Source organism: Pan troglodytes, chromosome 4 (genome assembly GCF_028858775.2).
Source record: "Pan troglodytes isolate AG18354 chromosome 4, NHGRI_mPanTro3-v2.0_pri, whole genome shotgun sequence".
Taxonomy (NCBI): Eukaryota; Metazoa; Chordata; class Mammalia; order Primates; family Hominidae; genus Pan; species Pan troglodytes.
The window spans coordinates 43,870,160-43,887,261 of NC_072402.2; the positions used below are offsets into that span (position 1 = coordinate 43,870,160).

The window sequence follows — 17,102 nt, forward strand, 5'->3', positions numbered from 1 at the left end:
CCCTTCAACACCCACATCCAGGCGACAGCAGCCTGCACAGTCCACCTGCCTCCACAGCACGCTCTTCCCCAAACACACAGTGAGCTCGCCTGCTGCCGAGGTGGCCCCTGGCAGGAGCCCTCTTACCATCCACCAGCAGTTCCTTTCCTCTTTGGCTTCATCACTTGCAAACAAAACAAATGCCACGTGACAGTTGCCATTTACCTCCACTCCTTCCAAGTGAATCTTCTGACCAGTTTGCCCAGGAATTCAACTAATGATGTTCTCTTTTGTCCATCTTTGGAAATATTGAGAGGAATGGCACAGACGTGCACCAAGATGCCATGGCTGCTCCTTCAACAAAAGCCTTTTTATAGGATCGGATTTGAATGAAGGAGGGGATTTAAAGGGAGAGAGAGAAGCTTCCAGCTCTTGTCACGGCCAGACTGTTGGCCAGATTCTTTCTGGGGACGACGCAACCTGGGGCTGGGCCGCCCCAGCATCTGGCCAAGCCTGGCAGAGGGGCCCTGACGCGTCCCCACCCCTGGCATCCCCGTGGGTGCCAGCTTTTCTGCGGCAGGCGGGCGGGTTCTCAGCGCAGGCGGCTGGGATGCTCACAAAGTTGCATATTTGGGGAATGTTTCACACTGGGAAACGAGCCAGGCATTCTGAAGGGAGGCCACCACCCTGGCTTGTAAAGGTCTCATTCAGTTGCCTCAGAAAAGAAGTTCCCAGGAAAGAAAGGCAGCCGGGTTCCAGCCTCTCTCTCCACCATTGTAGTCCACATTCTCCATTCGACACCTCACAGGGAAACCCTTAGGCAGCCCCATGAATAGTTAACTTTCCCCAGCATTGGTCTGAGGGCAGCAAAAGCGGGGGCTCGACCTGGAATGATTGTGTCACTTATCGCTTCATAAGAAAAAGTCTTTGAGGGCTTCCCCACAAAACTCAGCATGATTGTGAAGCCTCGACTGGGTGGGGGGGCGGGGGCAGTGGAGAAGATTGTGTGTGACAAAAGGGGTCCGCGCCACCTCAGAATCAAAAGAGGACAGTCTAAGGACCCTCGAAGCAGCAGGGGCCTTGCAGACAATGAGACTTTTGTTTGTGCTCTCCCAAAGCTGGGTTTGGAACTCAAAAGGAAGCCTGCATTTTTTGGCTGTTGTTGGGATTTTATTCCTTTTTGAAAATGTGACAGATTAATTGAACCTATGTGTCTTATAAGGTTTGGCTTTTTTAGTAGCTTATGTTTTGCTATATTCAGCTGATTCTGAAATCTCCTAAAGCAAAATATTATTTTCTATGTATGTAAATTTCTAGGATGCTTGCGGGATCTCTTCTCCACAGAGTTTAGCATTCATCTACACACACACACACACACACACACACACACCTCAGAGGCTTCACCCTGGTTTTGGAAGAAGGAAATAGAAATGGTAGTTGAAGAATAAAGAAAGCCTCTGATTTCTACTCAGTATGAAAGGGAGATGATGAGGAGGGTCCTGAACTATTGGTAACCAGGACTGAGGGGCAGGGCATGGGCAGGGGCTTTAGCCAGGAGAAAAGCCGTCCTGCCCCCATCTCTGCCTCCCTGCTCTGTCAGCTCCCACTGCTGCCCTCTCTTCACCTACCAACTACTTCCAGCCCCCTGCCCAGATTCAACACTGGAATAACTTACAATGTGAAGATTCTGGAGTTAGAGAGAAAAATGTGTGAGATAAAAAAGGACTGGGTTGATTTAGCTAAAAGTAAAGTTTGGTCGATCAAGAAAGACCACAAGCACTAAATGTCTTGATTTTAAAGTCTGTTTTTCAGGCCGGGCACGGTGGCTCATGCCTGTAATCCCAGGACTTTGGGAGGCCGAGGCAGGTGGATCACTTGAGGTCAGGAGTTTGAGACCAGCCTGGCCAACATGGTGAAACCCTGTCTCTACGAAAAACACAAAAATTAGCCAGGCATGGTGGTGCATGCCTGTAATCCCAGCTACTTGGGAGGCTGAGGCACGAGGATCACTTGAACCCGGGAGGCAGAGGTTGCAGTGAGCTGAGATCATGCCATTGCACTCCGGCCTGGGCAACAGAGTGAGACTCCGCCTCAAAAAATAAAAAATGAAGTCTCTTTTCATTAGAAGGAAGAAGAGAAGGAAGGAAGGGAGGAAGGAAGGAGGGAAGGAAGGAAAAAAAGGGAGGGAGGAAGGGAAGGAAGAGAAAATGATAGAGTCAGAGTTATTCAACTCAACCTCTTTACCAAAGTAAATTTTTTTGAGCGGAAACCTCTAACCTCTAACCCCTCGTGCAAAAAAACACTCTTGAGAGTAAAATTTAGCTAAATGGCTAAGAGCAAGAAATGAAAGGTGCTTGGTACAGGAACTAAGAATTAATAACTAACCAACAGGTCTCCCAGCAGCTTGTAACAGCAGCTTATGGTGTGAAATCATTTCCAGCTCCAGGCCTCCTTTCTGCAGAAACCCACATGGCAGGTAAAGCAAATGTGTGGTTCATTTGAAGAGAATGGGAGCTGGTGAGGCAGGAGGGGAGACGCCTGAAGCAGCAGAGTTTTGTAGTGAACCTTTTCTTCCAGAGCCCCTCACAGAAGTCTTCTCTATCCCTGGCAACTAACGCTGGGGCCCAGAGGCCTGGCAGGAAGGTATCCCCAAAACTTCCTTTTCAGAGGGAGGAAAGGTACCAGCAAATAAGGAAGCCTCACGAGCAGCCCCCAGGTGGTTCTCCCTGTGCCCCTCCATCCCACCACATCATTTCTAAGCACGAAAAACAGAGAGGAAGAGAAAGAGGTGAACATAGGTTACCCAGTAACCATGCTCTGAGAAGCCACAATGAGCCCCAGGTGCCCCAGCTTAGAGCTCCGGAGAGGGTCCAGGAGAAGGATCGAGGCAACCCAGCCTAACAGAAGACTTCCTCGGCTCCCCTGGAGCAAAAACCTACCTCAGCCCTGAGGGAGGACATGATCCCAAAGCAGGGTGAGACACAAAACCCTCACCCCTGCCACAGAGGTGCTGTTAGAAAACAAAGGTGGTAGGAGACTTGGTTCTAATTCCACGGATCCCCAAAGACCAACAGCATCAGCACAGAAAACAGAAGGCCACCTGTTACCAGGAAATTACACAGAATCTGTCTCCAGGGAAGTAAAACTCCTGGCCCTGGAGGTAGCTGGATTTCTCAGGGGTCCTCTGCATCAAATTAACTCCCCCAATCAACTCATTCATCTTTTCGCATTCATCCGCTCTTGCACATCTCAGCCTGAGGCTTGGAAAAGAACTTTTTCTAGGCTGGGTGTCTCAGAGGCAACAGGGAACATGAGCAACAAGGTGGCAAAAGCATAATTCAATGTGCGTGCTGGTTTTAAGGTCATGCACACATTGGAGCACGTTCTATGTGCCAGGTGCCATCCCTCCTGGGTCCAAAAATGACTGAATACAAGGCTAATACATAGAAATGGGTAGTGACAAAATCTAATCCTTTGATCACCAGAGAGTCCATCACCAGAACACAGCAATAAAATCTTGCATGTGTAGAGTGCCTTAGAGTTGCCAAAGCATTTTGTCCTTCAGGTAGTTCTTTGTTTCGTCTCACAGCATTTTTATGAAGTAGTGGGGCAAATATTATCCTCTCTTCATGGACGAAAGAGCTGAGGTTTACTGACTTGACAGTGTGGAAGAACAGGCCTGGGGACCCTTGTCACGCTCCATGAGGCCACTCAAGGCCAAGGTCAGTGCTGTGACACTATTCCTTTCTCCTTTTCCTGATCCACTCCCATCCAAAATAAAGATTTTCAAGCTGTGATGCCAAGATTCTCCTTTGTAAGAGGTAAGTGTGCAGCCAGGGTTGGCTGCTGGTCAGCCAACGCCTGCTGAATTGCCTGAGTGTGTGTGAGTGTGTGCATGTGCACACGTGTGTGTGGACCCAGCAGGGCACTATGGCCTCCCACACACGCCCTGAGGGCAATTCCTTCTTGGTTTCTGCTGAACCATCAGCCAAGTTCTTTCCTACCTTCCCCCAATATTCCTAGAAATGACATTTCTTTTCTGTGGGAAATAAATTTTTGTTTATGTATCTGTTTCATCTCTGAAACTGTTCCTGAATCTATGGCTCTCCAAATTTTGAACACTTGTTTTTTTAAGAGAATAAAAAAACTCAAGTTCAGGAGACTTCGCAAATAATTTTCTTTAGTTTAAATAAATTGATCATTGCTTGTGAGTTAGACAACATTTTTTTACCTTGGATATCTTTTGTGTTACAGGGAATTTAGTTATTACCTAATTTGAGTCTATACCTAATTTTCTCTATACTTCCTGGACCTTGTGGTTGTTAGTTTTCTTTTTGTTGTCAGTGGTTTTGGTTTGGTTTTCCATGTGCAGGATTCTCATTTGACCTGCTTTCTAAATCCTCTCTTCGGTGTTTCTCTCCTACCCAGTCCCATTCTCTTAGGTTTTACTCTTCCTTTTTTTCTTCTCCCTTTTAAAAATTCTCAAGGCAAAGGGATGAGAATCAAGGATATCAAGGGTTAAGGTGAAAGACAGTGGAAGGAAGAAGTTTGCTCCCTTTTTCTCTGTTTTATCCTCTGGCTGAAAGAAGTAGAAATAAATAACATAGATGGTGTTGAAACTTGGGCTCCCTGGAGGGCACCTAAGTAGAACCAGCAAAGCCCAATCCTGGCACCAGCTGTGGTTGATAAAATAGCCTAAGGGTTACATCTTCAACAAAGTACAGAAGCTACAGATTAAAAATAAAAATAAAAAAGGCACATGGAGTGAAGGGTGATGTAGTAACCTGTCAGGGGAGCCAACTCCAGGTCTCTTTAAATACAGTGACCAGCCTGGGCAATATGGTGAAACTCCACCTCTACAAAAAATACAAAAATTCGTCAGGCATGGTGGTGCACACCTGTGATCTCAGCTACTCGGGAGGCTGAGGTGGGAGGATCACTTGAGCCCAGGAGGTTGAGGCTGTAGTGAGCCGAGATCACACCACTGCACTCCAGCCTGGGCAACAGAGTGAAATCCTGTCAAAAGAAGGAAAAGGAGGAAAGATAGAAGGAAGGAGGGAGGGAGGGAAGGAGGGAGGGAAGGAGGGAGGGAAGGGAGGGAGGGAGGGAAGGAAGGAAGGAGGGAGGGAAGGCGGGAAGGAAGGAAGGGCCAAAGAGGGGAAGGGGGAAGGGGGAAAGGGGGAAGGAGGGAAGGAAGGAGGGAGGGAAGGAGGGAAGGCGGGAAGGAAGGAAGGGCCAAAGAGGGGAAGGGGGAAGGGGGAAAGGGGGAAGGAGGGAAGGAAGGAGGGAGGGAGGGAGGGAAGGAAGGAAGCAGAGTTCAATGCCTACTTGTGTTGGTGTTTGCTTCACCATTTCCAAAGCACTTTCTTCTGTGTCCACTTACTTAAGCTCTAATGACAGGGTTCCAAGTCTCTGATTTGGTTTCCTCCAGGCTGAGACAAGGTGGGATCTGTGAGTGCCCTGTTCTCTAAGCAAAACCTGCTGCAGACAAAGGAAAATACACATGCCCCTCAACACACAAGAAAGGAGTCTCCTCCTCTGCATGTAAAATGTAGGGAGTCCAGCAGCCAAGAAGGAAATATGCCCCCCGCAAGCCTAGCAGGATTTGTCACCCTTACAGTGTAAGAAATCAGAATTTCCTCACCTCACAGAATGGGAGGACCTGAAGGAGTCCTGGCGACAATTTCGTCCCCTCTCTCTTCCTCTTGTTTTACAGAAGAGAACACTGAATCTCAAAGACGAGGAGTGGCCTGTCATAGGCATTTCCTATGCATATTGTGGTCAGTTCTATTGGAGAGTGGGCACTAAAATACTAACACTACCCTTCATTTGTGATGGACTTTATGGTTTATACAATTTTTTATTTTCATATTACCTCATTTGCATATCACAAAGGTCAATGTTTATCATTCTTGCTATTTTATAGATGGACAAATAGAAGCTATTGGGACAGGTTCCTCAATAAGAGTTAGCTGTCTTGTCCAGCATCAGAGAGACAAAATAAGCTACTGAACTAGGATTTATCTGTTTATTTGTTTATTTATTTTGAGACGAGGTTTCTCTCTCTGTCACCCAGGCTGGAGTGCAGTGGTACAAACATGGCTCACTGCAGCCTTAACCTCCCGGGCTGAAGTGATTCTTTCACCTCAGCCTCCTGAATAGCTGGGACCACAGGCACAGGCCGCCATGGCTGGCTAATTTTTTGTACTTTTTGTAGAGATGAGGTTCTGTCATGTTGCCCAGGCTGGTCTCGAACTACTGGGCTCAAGCAATCCTCCTGCCTTGGCCTCCCAAAGTACTGCGATTACAGCTTGAGCCACCACGCCCAGCTGGAACTAGGTTTTAAATCCAGTCCACAGGACTCGTGATCCCCACTCTCTTTTCACTGTCCCTCACTGCTTCTCAGATTGTTTTAAGTGTTTACGAGGTCCAGATCCTTAATCTTTAAGAATAAGATCTGAGGTACATTATCCTCAGAATGTTATAGAATAATCCCAGCATTTGAGATACGGATCTGGGAATTATTTTTGTTGTGATGAAACCCTGCGGTGTGCCAGGTGCCCTGTGCAGTATTAGGTAAAACCAAAAGATTACCAATATCAGCTATTTTTACCACAAAAAAAGCCACTTTCACAGGGTTCATCAATTAGACCTGACTTTCTTGAGACTAGAGTAGGTTTCAGACACCTTTTTAAAAAAATCTTCATGGTCTTCTCCTGCTTTTGTATTTCCTATTTGTTAAAACAATGTGAATCACTTATAGAAGACATGGTTTTCTGGAGGTTAATTCAGGCAAATTAGTGCTACGTTCATAAACTGAGCACTGAGATTAAAACATGAATGAGATGCTACCCCTATCCTGAAGAAATACGGTTTAAACAGGAGACAGTGTTTTTACAGTTTCTAAATCAGGAATCGTAAGTCATAAGGAGGGTCTGATACACAGCAGATGCGCAATCAATATTGCATAAAGGGCTGAATAAGAAAAATGGCTAAGGTATATTCAAGACCTGACCTAAGCTCTTTATGTCTGTGATCTGATGTAATGTGCACATTAATGCTATGAGGAAGCCCCTATCCCCATTTCACACAGGAGGAAAAGGCGGCACAGGGCAGTGGAGCAACAGCCCAACGGTCTGCATTAGTTAGTAGCGGAACTGGGATGGAGACCGGGTGTTCAGTATCCAAAGTCCAAGCTTTCAACTAATAAGCTATTCTAAAGGGAAGCAGGAAGACAGATGACAGAGAGTTTGCTTGGAGGCATGCTGAGTTTGAGGTCCCTGTAGGATCTCCAGATGGCTCTGTCCAATAAGAGGCAGAAATGTGGCTCTCATGCTTGGCGCTAGGCTTGGCCAGAAACACAGATGATGAATACCTTATTGATCAATAACAACATAATAAGTGACCTCCTTTAAAATCATCCTCACATGATTTTTATGTATTCCTATCCTAATACCTGAACATACTTCTAGCATTATTTCCCTTGGGAGCAAATGTAATCATTAAAGGCTCAAACAACTTTTCCCAGTAAATATTGATTCTTGGAGTCACTTGACAGGTTTATCTGATATTTAATTTGCCATCAAACTACTGCCATTGATCAAATCCAGGGAAATGGTTGACCTTTCACCCTCATCTGTTATTATCAAACCAAATCATCAAACTATTATTCGGTCTCAAAACCAGCTGCCTTTTAAAAACAAAAATCTAATTAGTCTTTTTTGGTATTTGGCTATTGAAAAGAAAACCAAAAAAAAGAAAAAATGCAAATGGCCGACATAACACATATTAAACCTAGAATCTACTGATTTCCATCCCTCAGAAAGTTGTTAGCTCTAGGCCAGGGAGAAATAGTATGAGTTGATTTTTCCCCAGTAAAACTGCGAGGGGGACAATATCATTGGTAGTGGCAGCATCAGGCTGGGCCACAGCAACCAGCTTGGTGATTGGCCAGGAAGGGACTTCTTAAGGTCAAGATCCTGACCAAAAAGGATGAGTTTCAAGACCTGAGCTCTGGTCCTGGCTGAAGTGGTGCCTCAGCTGCCACCATCTGTAATAAGTAATGTACAGGTGGACACTCAGGTCCTGCACCCCAGCCAGGATGAATAAATCTGGTCATATCATTACAGGATTTGACATAAAGCCTTAGCCCAACCCAAGGGACCTGTGATTTTTGTTGTTTGTATGAATTGTGTTTATTCCTCCACTGCATCATTTCAAAACTCCACTGTATCATTTCAAAGGGTGAGGTGGAGATGGCTCATTCGTAAGTGACGACAGAATCAGCACCTACGCATTTCCTCTTTGCACGGTGCCTGTGTTGTTCAGTCATGGCTGGATGCCTAGCTACCCAGAACAGCACACCCGGTTCCCAGTGACCTTGGTTCTTCCCTCTTCCAGACCTGAAGGGTGATTCTCGGCACACCAGGGGCACAGTCCTGATTCTACTTTCCTGTTCTTTATTTACAGGCCCTGTCTGGGAAACCAAAATGATGTCTCATTTAAAGCCTAGTTCTCAACTTCTCCCATTTGGGTTTGATTGAATCCCAAACACGTTTCTTCCACTTTAAAAAAAAATTTTTTTTTGAGGGAGGGTCTCACTCTATCACCCATGCTGGAGTGCAGTGGCATGAACATGGCCCCCTGCAGCCTCGACCTCCTGGGCTCAAGCGATCCTCCCAACTCAGCATCCCCAAGTAGCTAACACTACAGGTGTGTGCCACCACGCCCAGCTAATTTCTTCTGTTTTTTGTAGAGATGGGGTCTCACTATGTTGCCCAGGCTGGTCTCAAACTCTTGGGCTCAAGTGATCCTCCCACCTCAGATTCCCAAAGTGCTGGGATTACAAGTGTGAGCCACTGCAGCTGTCTTTCTTACACTGTTAAATGCCTTTTCTTTAAACTCTTGGCCCACAGATGGTCTTTCAAGACCTCGACTGCATCTTCAGGCACTATCCTTTGCTATGTTTATCTCAAAAATGTCCCCCAAAAAGCCACCATATTTGCTCATGTTTTCCTCTTTACCCTTTTTCCTTATTCTGAGCAGGGAAGACTTCAGTCTTTTCCCCCTTTCACTTTACCCTTTCCTACTCTATGTTGTCCTGACACGCAGCAGCAAGAGAAGGGTGTCCTTTTGAAGACTTGATAAGCTACATGAACATAAAGCTTTGGGTAGATATTCTAGCCCTATATATTAAACATTATTTTATTTTATTTTATTTTTGAGATGGAGTTTTGCTCTTGTTGCCCAGGCTGGAGTGCAGTGGCACGATCTCGGCTTACTGCAACCTCTGCCTCCTGGGTTCAAGCTACTTTCCTGCCTCAGCCTCCCGACTAGCTGGGATTACAGGGACCTGCCACCACACCTGGATCATTTTTTGTATTTTTAGTAGAAACAGGGTTTCACTGGTCTCGAACTCCTGACCTCAGGTGATCCACCCACCTCAGCCTCCCAGAGTGCTGGGATTACAGGCGTGAACAACCGCGTCTGGCTATATTAAACATCAAAGAGGACCATGCAACAAGGTCTTGGCAGGTTAACTGTTCTGATCACCTCTTCAGAGGCTCTGCCACAGGGGATACTGAGCCACTGTGTATGGGATAGTCCCAGCTCCTCTCGGTGGGCAGAAGGAGGAGAAATTTAATAAAAGAACTTTCTCCAACTAAACCTTTCACCACTTCTCCTTCAACCAAATCCAAACCCTGTATTTCAGCAGTAAAAGATTTATTAAAAGGCTAAATAAAACATTTAGTAAAGGGTAAATACTTGCACGAACTATTGAGTACTCTCTTGGAAACATCATACAGAGAGCTGACCTTCTTGTGAAAGCTTCCCTTCATACCATTGTTTTTAGAGCAGATAAAGAGATGTGAAATCCAGCTTGCTGCTGACTCAGGCCTATGGAGAATCATACTTTGACGGATAGGATGCAGGCCCTTGGCTTTTAAATTAGCCATTGAGTTTTCCATTTCACCTAATAGCATTCAACTTAAAGAGCCATACTACTAAAGCTTACATGAAATAGACTGGTAATTTACAATGCTGATGTGTTCATTTAATTTCCACTAACAGGAATCTAAATTTTTAGTAAATCAGATATTCATGCCAGTTGGTCACTGCATTCATTTTTTGCCCTAGTGGGATACTTTGCTTGAAGGTTGTTTTAAATAAAGAGTGTTGTTTGGTGATAGAATTTACTGTGCCATAAAATAAGGCATCATACCTACTTAAATCTAATCCATTTCTTACATGTCCAGCTCATATTTTTATTTCCTCAGGGAGTATCTCTCTGTCCACTTCGATTCCCAGAGTTGTCTCTTATCCCCAAATTCTGGTATAGCAGTTAACAGTCTCTATACTATGTAGCTCAATTAGAGGATGTACATAGTATTTATATGAGCTATTGCCTCCAACCAACTTATAAGACTCTAGTTAACAAAATGCTTTTACATACTTTCATGTACCTCTCATTGAACTTCCTGTGAAGGTGGCAATTTCTATGTAAATCTCACAAAGCCTAGATCCGAGCCTTCCACCTATAGGGATTTAGGTGATGACAATCTTTTGCAAAACAGGACAACTAAAAATATAGATACCCATAGTTACACACAAACACTCACTCCACTTCTGAGTGGGATTTAACATCATAGTGTGGGTTGAAATGTGTGTGTGATTCAATCCACACTATTATGTTAAATCCCACTCGGAGGGATTTAACAAGCAAAGTAAGCAATCAAAGTGTGATTTGCTTACTTTGTCTTTAGAAGTAAGCAAATCAGGTGATCTACCTTCAGGATCTGAAAAATATACACCTGGGCCATCATTAGAAGAAACCCACTGCCATGCATAAATAATTAAAAAGAAGACATTGCCTAGCTCTTTTCAAGTGATTAGGGCCAAAAACTGCCCCAAAGTGTCAGGAGTTGTTTGTGTGTTTGGTTTTCTCACATGCGCATTGGATTTTGCCTGTGGTCATTCTGCCGCCCCTTAAGATCTCTTAAGGAATTAAAATGAGGCATCATTAGATTTCATTTTGATTTTATATTCAACGACAAGGTCTTCACAAGGTCACTATTAATGGGGTGCCACAGCATGTCCCCAAACCATATTTTTTGCTGAAGGTTGATTTCTTACCTTAACAACGTATTTTTTATTTGTTTTAAGATGAGTACCATTGACCTCTAGGATATTATAATTGAAAGAATACATCTGCTTATTTAGGAAAATGTGATGTAGTAAACCAAAGGAATTAAGTTCTGGGCCATATATTTAATTAATGGTTTACTTAACAAACAGAGATTTGTTTCTGAGGCAATTCAACCAAATCTGGCCAATGGGCATTTTCAAGGCATTGATAAATGTACTCTGAACCAACAGACGTAGCTCTCCTGAGAAACAGGTCTGAAACCCATGACAAAGAGCAAGTCAAACAAGGTAGTCAAATAAATTCTGTCCTCTTCTATCTTCTTTTTAAAAGACTGAAATTTTAGTTTAAAATGAGTCCAAGGAGGGAGGGAAATAATCTGGGGACTTTGGGGAAAATTGCCCTTGAGCAAATCCCCAGATTTTAATTTCCACGAGAAGTAACAAGTTATCTTAAGAAAGGCAGCATGCATAAAATCACTTTCTACATTCCTGTCTTGCATTATTCTCCATTGGGTATTTTTTATGTATTTATATACACTTGGAATATATGCAATGATCCATATGTATGCTAATCAAAGTTCTTAGAATGTATTACTCTTTGCTCTTTCGTAAATAAAATAGTATAAATTGGGAGCATATTTTGTCTCTGTAAAAATGCCAACAGGTAAGCCGGCCCTAGAGAAAAATGGACCAAATCAAGCTCTGCCAGAGCTCTGGAGTTTAACTGAAAGAAAGAACATCTGATTCCTGCCCAGAAAGCAACACCAAACACCTCATTTATTTTGGAGCAGAGGCTGTCGCTGGAGAAGCTGGAAGGTGAGATGGAGCACCCTAAGGTTGCCGAGGGCACCACTGCTCAGTGTAAACTCAGATATCTGGAAAATGCAAGGCTTCAAAGTTAAGGATTGGAAAGGCAGGAGGTGAGCAAGCCTGAGGCCGTCCTCAGCTCAGGGCCTTGGCCGAGCGACAGGAGCTGGACAGGGGTAAGAGCCAAGTGGAGGAGCAGTGCTTTCCGTGGGTCAGCTATCCCTCCAGAGGAGAGTCTAACCACATTCCCAACTCCAGTTCTCTTTATTCTCATAATTCTTAAATGACAGAAGATGATGCCTTAATGTGTTATCTACGTCGTTCTGAAAAATACTTGCATTTCCTTCTGTCACATCTAATCAAATTCATTATAAAAGTTCCTGTTTCGTATCTACAAAACTGCTCTAAAGAATGTTACTTTTTTATTTAAAAAAAATGAAGGGTTACTGGGGGAAAGAAAGTCTACTTATCAATACTTCTTTTGACTCCAATGACAAAGTAAAATATATTTCTCATTTCTGGTCCATTCCCTTTCAATATAAAATGTCTGTGCACTCTTGCTTCATTAGACAAAGCATTCCTTTAATATCTTGGTCTGTTTTTATTTGATTTAAAGAATGACAGTTGCAAAAGGATATCTAACGGAACACTGGAGGTACACAGCTTGGCACATACAAAATATTCTGAATGAGTTTTCTTATAGATGGATGATTCTTTTAAGTGGGCTCAGTTGTGTGCTTTCCCCAGTTTGCATCTGAGTCTTGTGGTCAACTGAGAAGTGTCTTGTTCAGAACAGTAGTAGAGAGAGAACCAGCTCATACTGTCTTATTAATATTTTCTGGAAGCTCTGATAATTACTTTGGAGTTTCAACTTAACTTGCTAACTTTCTAGTCCTTGGGGGTAAAATTTTTGCGTCTTGTTTTAAAAAAATCCAATTAACAAATTGCAACCTATGAGATAGATGCAGTGAAAATCAACCCAAATAGGAAATTCTGCTCAATTATTTTCCATATGACTTGCACGGACCAGGGAGGTGCTGATTTAGCAGAACGCTAAACCATGATGTAAATTTGGATCCCCTGTTTCCCTTTGTTCCTCCTCTCTCTTTTGTAATGTCTGCATTTTGGCATTTCTGCATTGCCTCTTTGGTTTCAGAGCTTTCTCACCGAGCCATTTCCCGTGGAAAAAAAAAAAAGAGAAGGAATATAGCAATTAGCATACATTATGTGGCTGTACCAAAAGCTATACTCACAAACATGTCTGCATGACAGACAAGTGGGCTGTGTTTCATCTTGTTTCCTGGACTGCCCCGTCCTGCCCACAGTCTGCCATTTGCCAACGGGAAGAAGCCAGCCCTTCCCTTCCTCCGCCATCAGCTTTCCCAGCACTGCGCGCCAGTCAGCTTGCGGGCTCAAAGTACTACTTAATGAGTTTTTAATTCAGTTTTGACTCTGGAACCCAGCCAGCTACTGCTGCCTGGGGCTTGCATTTCCCTTTACACATCCTCGGCGAATAGTCATAAAGACAAGACGCTTCACTGTTGGATTTCTACAGGGAGGATTAGCTCGGCCTCGGGCCTCACATTATCACCAGGTCTTGCTGGCTGCAGACAAAAAAAGGGCTAAAGGGAGTTATCTCACAGAGCCAGGGGGAGAATCAGGAAGACACCTCTGAGTGCTGGGAAGCTGCTGTCTCGACCTCTCTAGGGAGTGAACACTGCTGTTATCAGTGGGCCACAGTTCAGTGAGAACTAGACTACACGGAATATTTTGGAGGCCAAATTTACATGCATTTTTACAAACAGATGCCCATCGTGTACCGGGATCCTGGAATACTCCTCTCCACCAAGGTTCCAGTGGCCACTTCTTTCTCTCCCCAGAGGCTGGAAAGGGGTCTGCACACTGCCCTTACCTCCCTGGATTCTGTTGACGATCATGAAAAAGTCAGTGCTGCTTAGGGAGGCTCTGTACAAGCCACAGAAGCTATTACTCTAGGAGAAAATGTTGAGAAAACTCTCTGAGGCTTAAAGTGCTGGGATATACCTTGTACATGATGTAGTTTCTCCTACATTTGCCAAACCACAGCTAGCATATTACAGGGTAAAATTTCAGGGCCTGGGACTTGCAGCCAGAAGACCTGGGTTTAAGCCCTCTTGCCACTAGTGTCATTTGGAGCAAGTAACACTGAGCCCTGTCTATTAAATGGGGATAATAATAATGCCTACCCTAAGAGTTGTTGTGAGGGTAGAACATGATGGGATCTCAGAGCTACTGAAATGTTTGCTATCACTAGGATTTCTCCCTTCTAGTCTATCTGGTTCTACAGTTAGGCTTTGTAGCTTGCTCTGTCACAGCACATAGCATGCTCTATCACGGTGTCTCCCAACATGCAGTACATGTTCTACTGGCAGTATGCAAGATTGGGGTGATACACTTATGAGCTTTTTCACATTTTAATAGTAATGCATATTTTATATGTAATGAATATGTTTATGGTTATATGGCACTGCTTTTTCATCTAGGGTAGTGATATAGTCCTGTTCAATAAATGGCTAAGTGAACTAATGATCATTACATCCTATCCTCTTATTTAGTGGATGGGAAAACTGAGCCCAAGAGGTCATGTGACTTGCCCAAGGTCCTGTTCCTGGTTTTTGGCCAGGAACAGGACTGTTGGTTGTTCTTGGTTCTTCCTCCTGGCCACAGACTCCTTCGGACCATTGAATCCCATAAGTAACATCTCTATTCTATTAGCGTTTTAACCAACTGATGTACAACATTTTAAATTCCGATTTATTTTAGATTCTGGGTCTGTGGACTTGACGTATATTCTATGACTTAAGTATCTATTCATTCATTCATTCATTCGACAAATATATATTAGGAACTTCCTATATGCCAGGTCCTGGAGATAGTGGTCAGCAAGACTTCCATTCTAGTAGGGGCAGAGGAGCAAAAATAAACAAATAATTAAGACAATTATCAGACAATGATTGGCAAAGAATTAAAATATGGACATGTGAAAAAAAGCAAATTGGGTGACTATATTTTGACCAGGGGACCAAGAAAGATTAAGGTCAAGGAATCCACTACAAATTAGCTGACAAAATTACCTTTTATTTGTAAAGTGTAGGCTTCAGTGGGTCCTGTACTTTGGTTTTAGCCTTTCAAAGTTCTCATGGTATTAAAATAGCAACAGTAGCGCAGTGTATCATACAAGACATACATGTCCAATTGCTAACAGGTAAACCCAGTTGAAAAGAGGGAAAAAAACAAGGAAGAAAGGAAAGAGACTCTTCCAAGAAAAATACTCATTCATGGGTAAATATCACCTATGAATAGAGATAAAACCCCCTAACAAATAAATATTAAAATTGTTTGAACAAAATACCCTTGCAAGTAAAAACACGCAGGGAAAGCAATGTTCACCCAGCGGACTGAGAGCTCTTCTGTTTAAGACCACAAGCCTTACCCTGTTCCCTGAGGATATGCAGAGGAGCTGGAACTGAGGTCCCACCCACCTCAGAATGGATGTCTTAGTTAATTACTGAAGGCAACTGTACTGGTTCCCTGGTTACCCTGCACATGATTTCCATGATCCTTTGCCACTGTCATATCAGGCATGAGCTCTACAACTCAGACAAGAAAGCTGGCACCAGCAAAGAGATGAGTTGGCAACATTACCAGGGAAACAGTTCCCATCCAGCCCATCATCAGCCCCTTTTTAAACTGTAAGAAGAGACCCAGAGAACAGCCAAATTAGTGTCATTCAATGAAGGAACCGCTGCTCTTCAACTCAAGATGCCCCCAAAATTCTGATGCTAAAAATAAATTTCATACCATAGATGATGTCACCCTTGTCACGGTCCTGGCCTAGATTATCAACACCCTCACCTGAACTATGAAACAATGCCTCCTACCTTGTGAAAACCCTGGGAACCAGGTCTCTGGGATGAAATGATGCAGTCCAATTAGAAGTCTTATAGCAGGCTGGGCATGGCAGCTCATGCCTGTAATCCCAGCAGTTTGAGAGGCCAAGACAGGAGGATCACTTAAACCCAGGAGCTCAAGACCAGCCTGGGCAACATAACAAGACTCTGCCTCTACAAAAAGTTAGCCAGGTGTGGTGGTACATGTCCCAAGTACTCGTCCTAGCTACTTGGGATGTTGAGGTGGGAGGATTACTTGAGCCTGGGAGGTCAAGGCTGCAGTTAGCCCTGATTGTACCACTGCACTCCAGTCTGGGTGACAGAGCAAGACCCTGTCTCAAAAAAAAAAAAAAAAAAAGAAAAAAAAGAGAGAGAGAAAGAAAGAAAAGAAAAAAGAAAAAAGTCATATAGCCTGTAACACAGGGTTACAGAAATATGAATTTATATGGATCTATTCCAAACCTCTGTTTTACAGATGAAGACATTAAGGTTCAGAAAGGCTAAGTGACTTGTCCGAAGTCACACAGCAAGATAATGGCAGAGCCAGGAGTAATGTGCAGGTATCCACACATTCACCCTACCCAAAGCAAGAGGCTGAGGTTGCTCCCACAGGACCTCATGCCCTTACAGCTCTATGATCCCGACACCTCCTTCCTACATCCATACTTTATCCCACACCAAATGGAAGCATTCTATTAAATGAGCTCATCTCAAGTGGCAAAAAAAGTATCTGATTCCTAATCTAGACATGACTCAGATTCCTTATTGGAAGCACAGATGGGCTGCAAGAGAAGCAGTTTAAGCTCAATTCTTAGGTTACCTATTTGGGTCAATGATGGTAAAAGCATGGAATCTCATCCAGTTGGCTACAAATGTTGGGCTAGAGGCAATCACACATCCTCCCTTCTTTTGGAAAAGAAATAGACTAGGAAACATAACTGCCTTATTTACAAAGCTATTTAGAGTCAGAGAACTCTTCACACAGAATGTCCAGTGAGTCTTCTCTCCTTAGGTTTCTCTATATTTTTCTTTTTTTTTCTTTTTTTTTTTTGAGATGGAGTCTCATTCTGTCACCCAGGCTGGAGTGCAGTGGCGTGATATTGGCTCACCACAACCTCCACCTCCCAGGTTCAAGCAATTCTCCTGCCTCAGTCTCCCAAGTAGCTGGGACTACAGGTACGCACCACCATGCCCAGCTAATTTTTGTATTTTTAGGACAGACAGGGTGTCACTATGTTGGCC

General features: G+C 43.8%; 1 protein-coding gene across 2 annotated transcripts in view; it reads right to left on the reverse strand.

The window, feature by feature from the left end:
* The window catches only part of MAP1B (microtubule associated protein 1B), a 102,358-nt gene that overhangs the window by 29,483 nt on the left and 55,773 nt on the right, over positions 1–17,102 (reverse strand). The window contains exon 1 of one of the 2 annotated variants that reach the window (XM_063810101.1): positions 205–586. The gene's annotated coding sequence lies outside the window, so the exon portion shown is untranslated. 2 annotated transcript variants of the gene reach the window in all.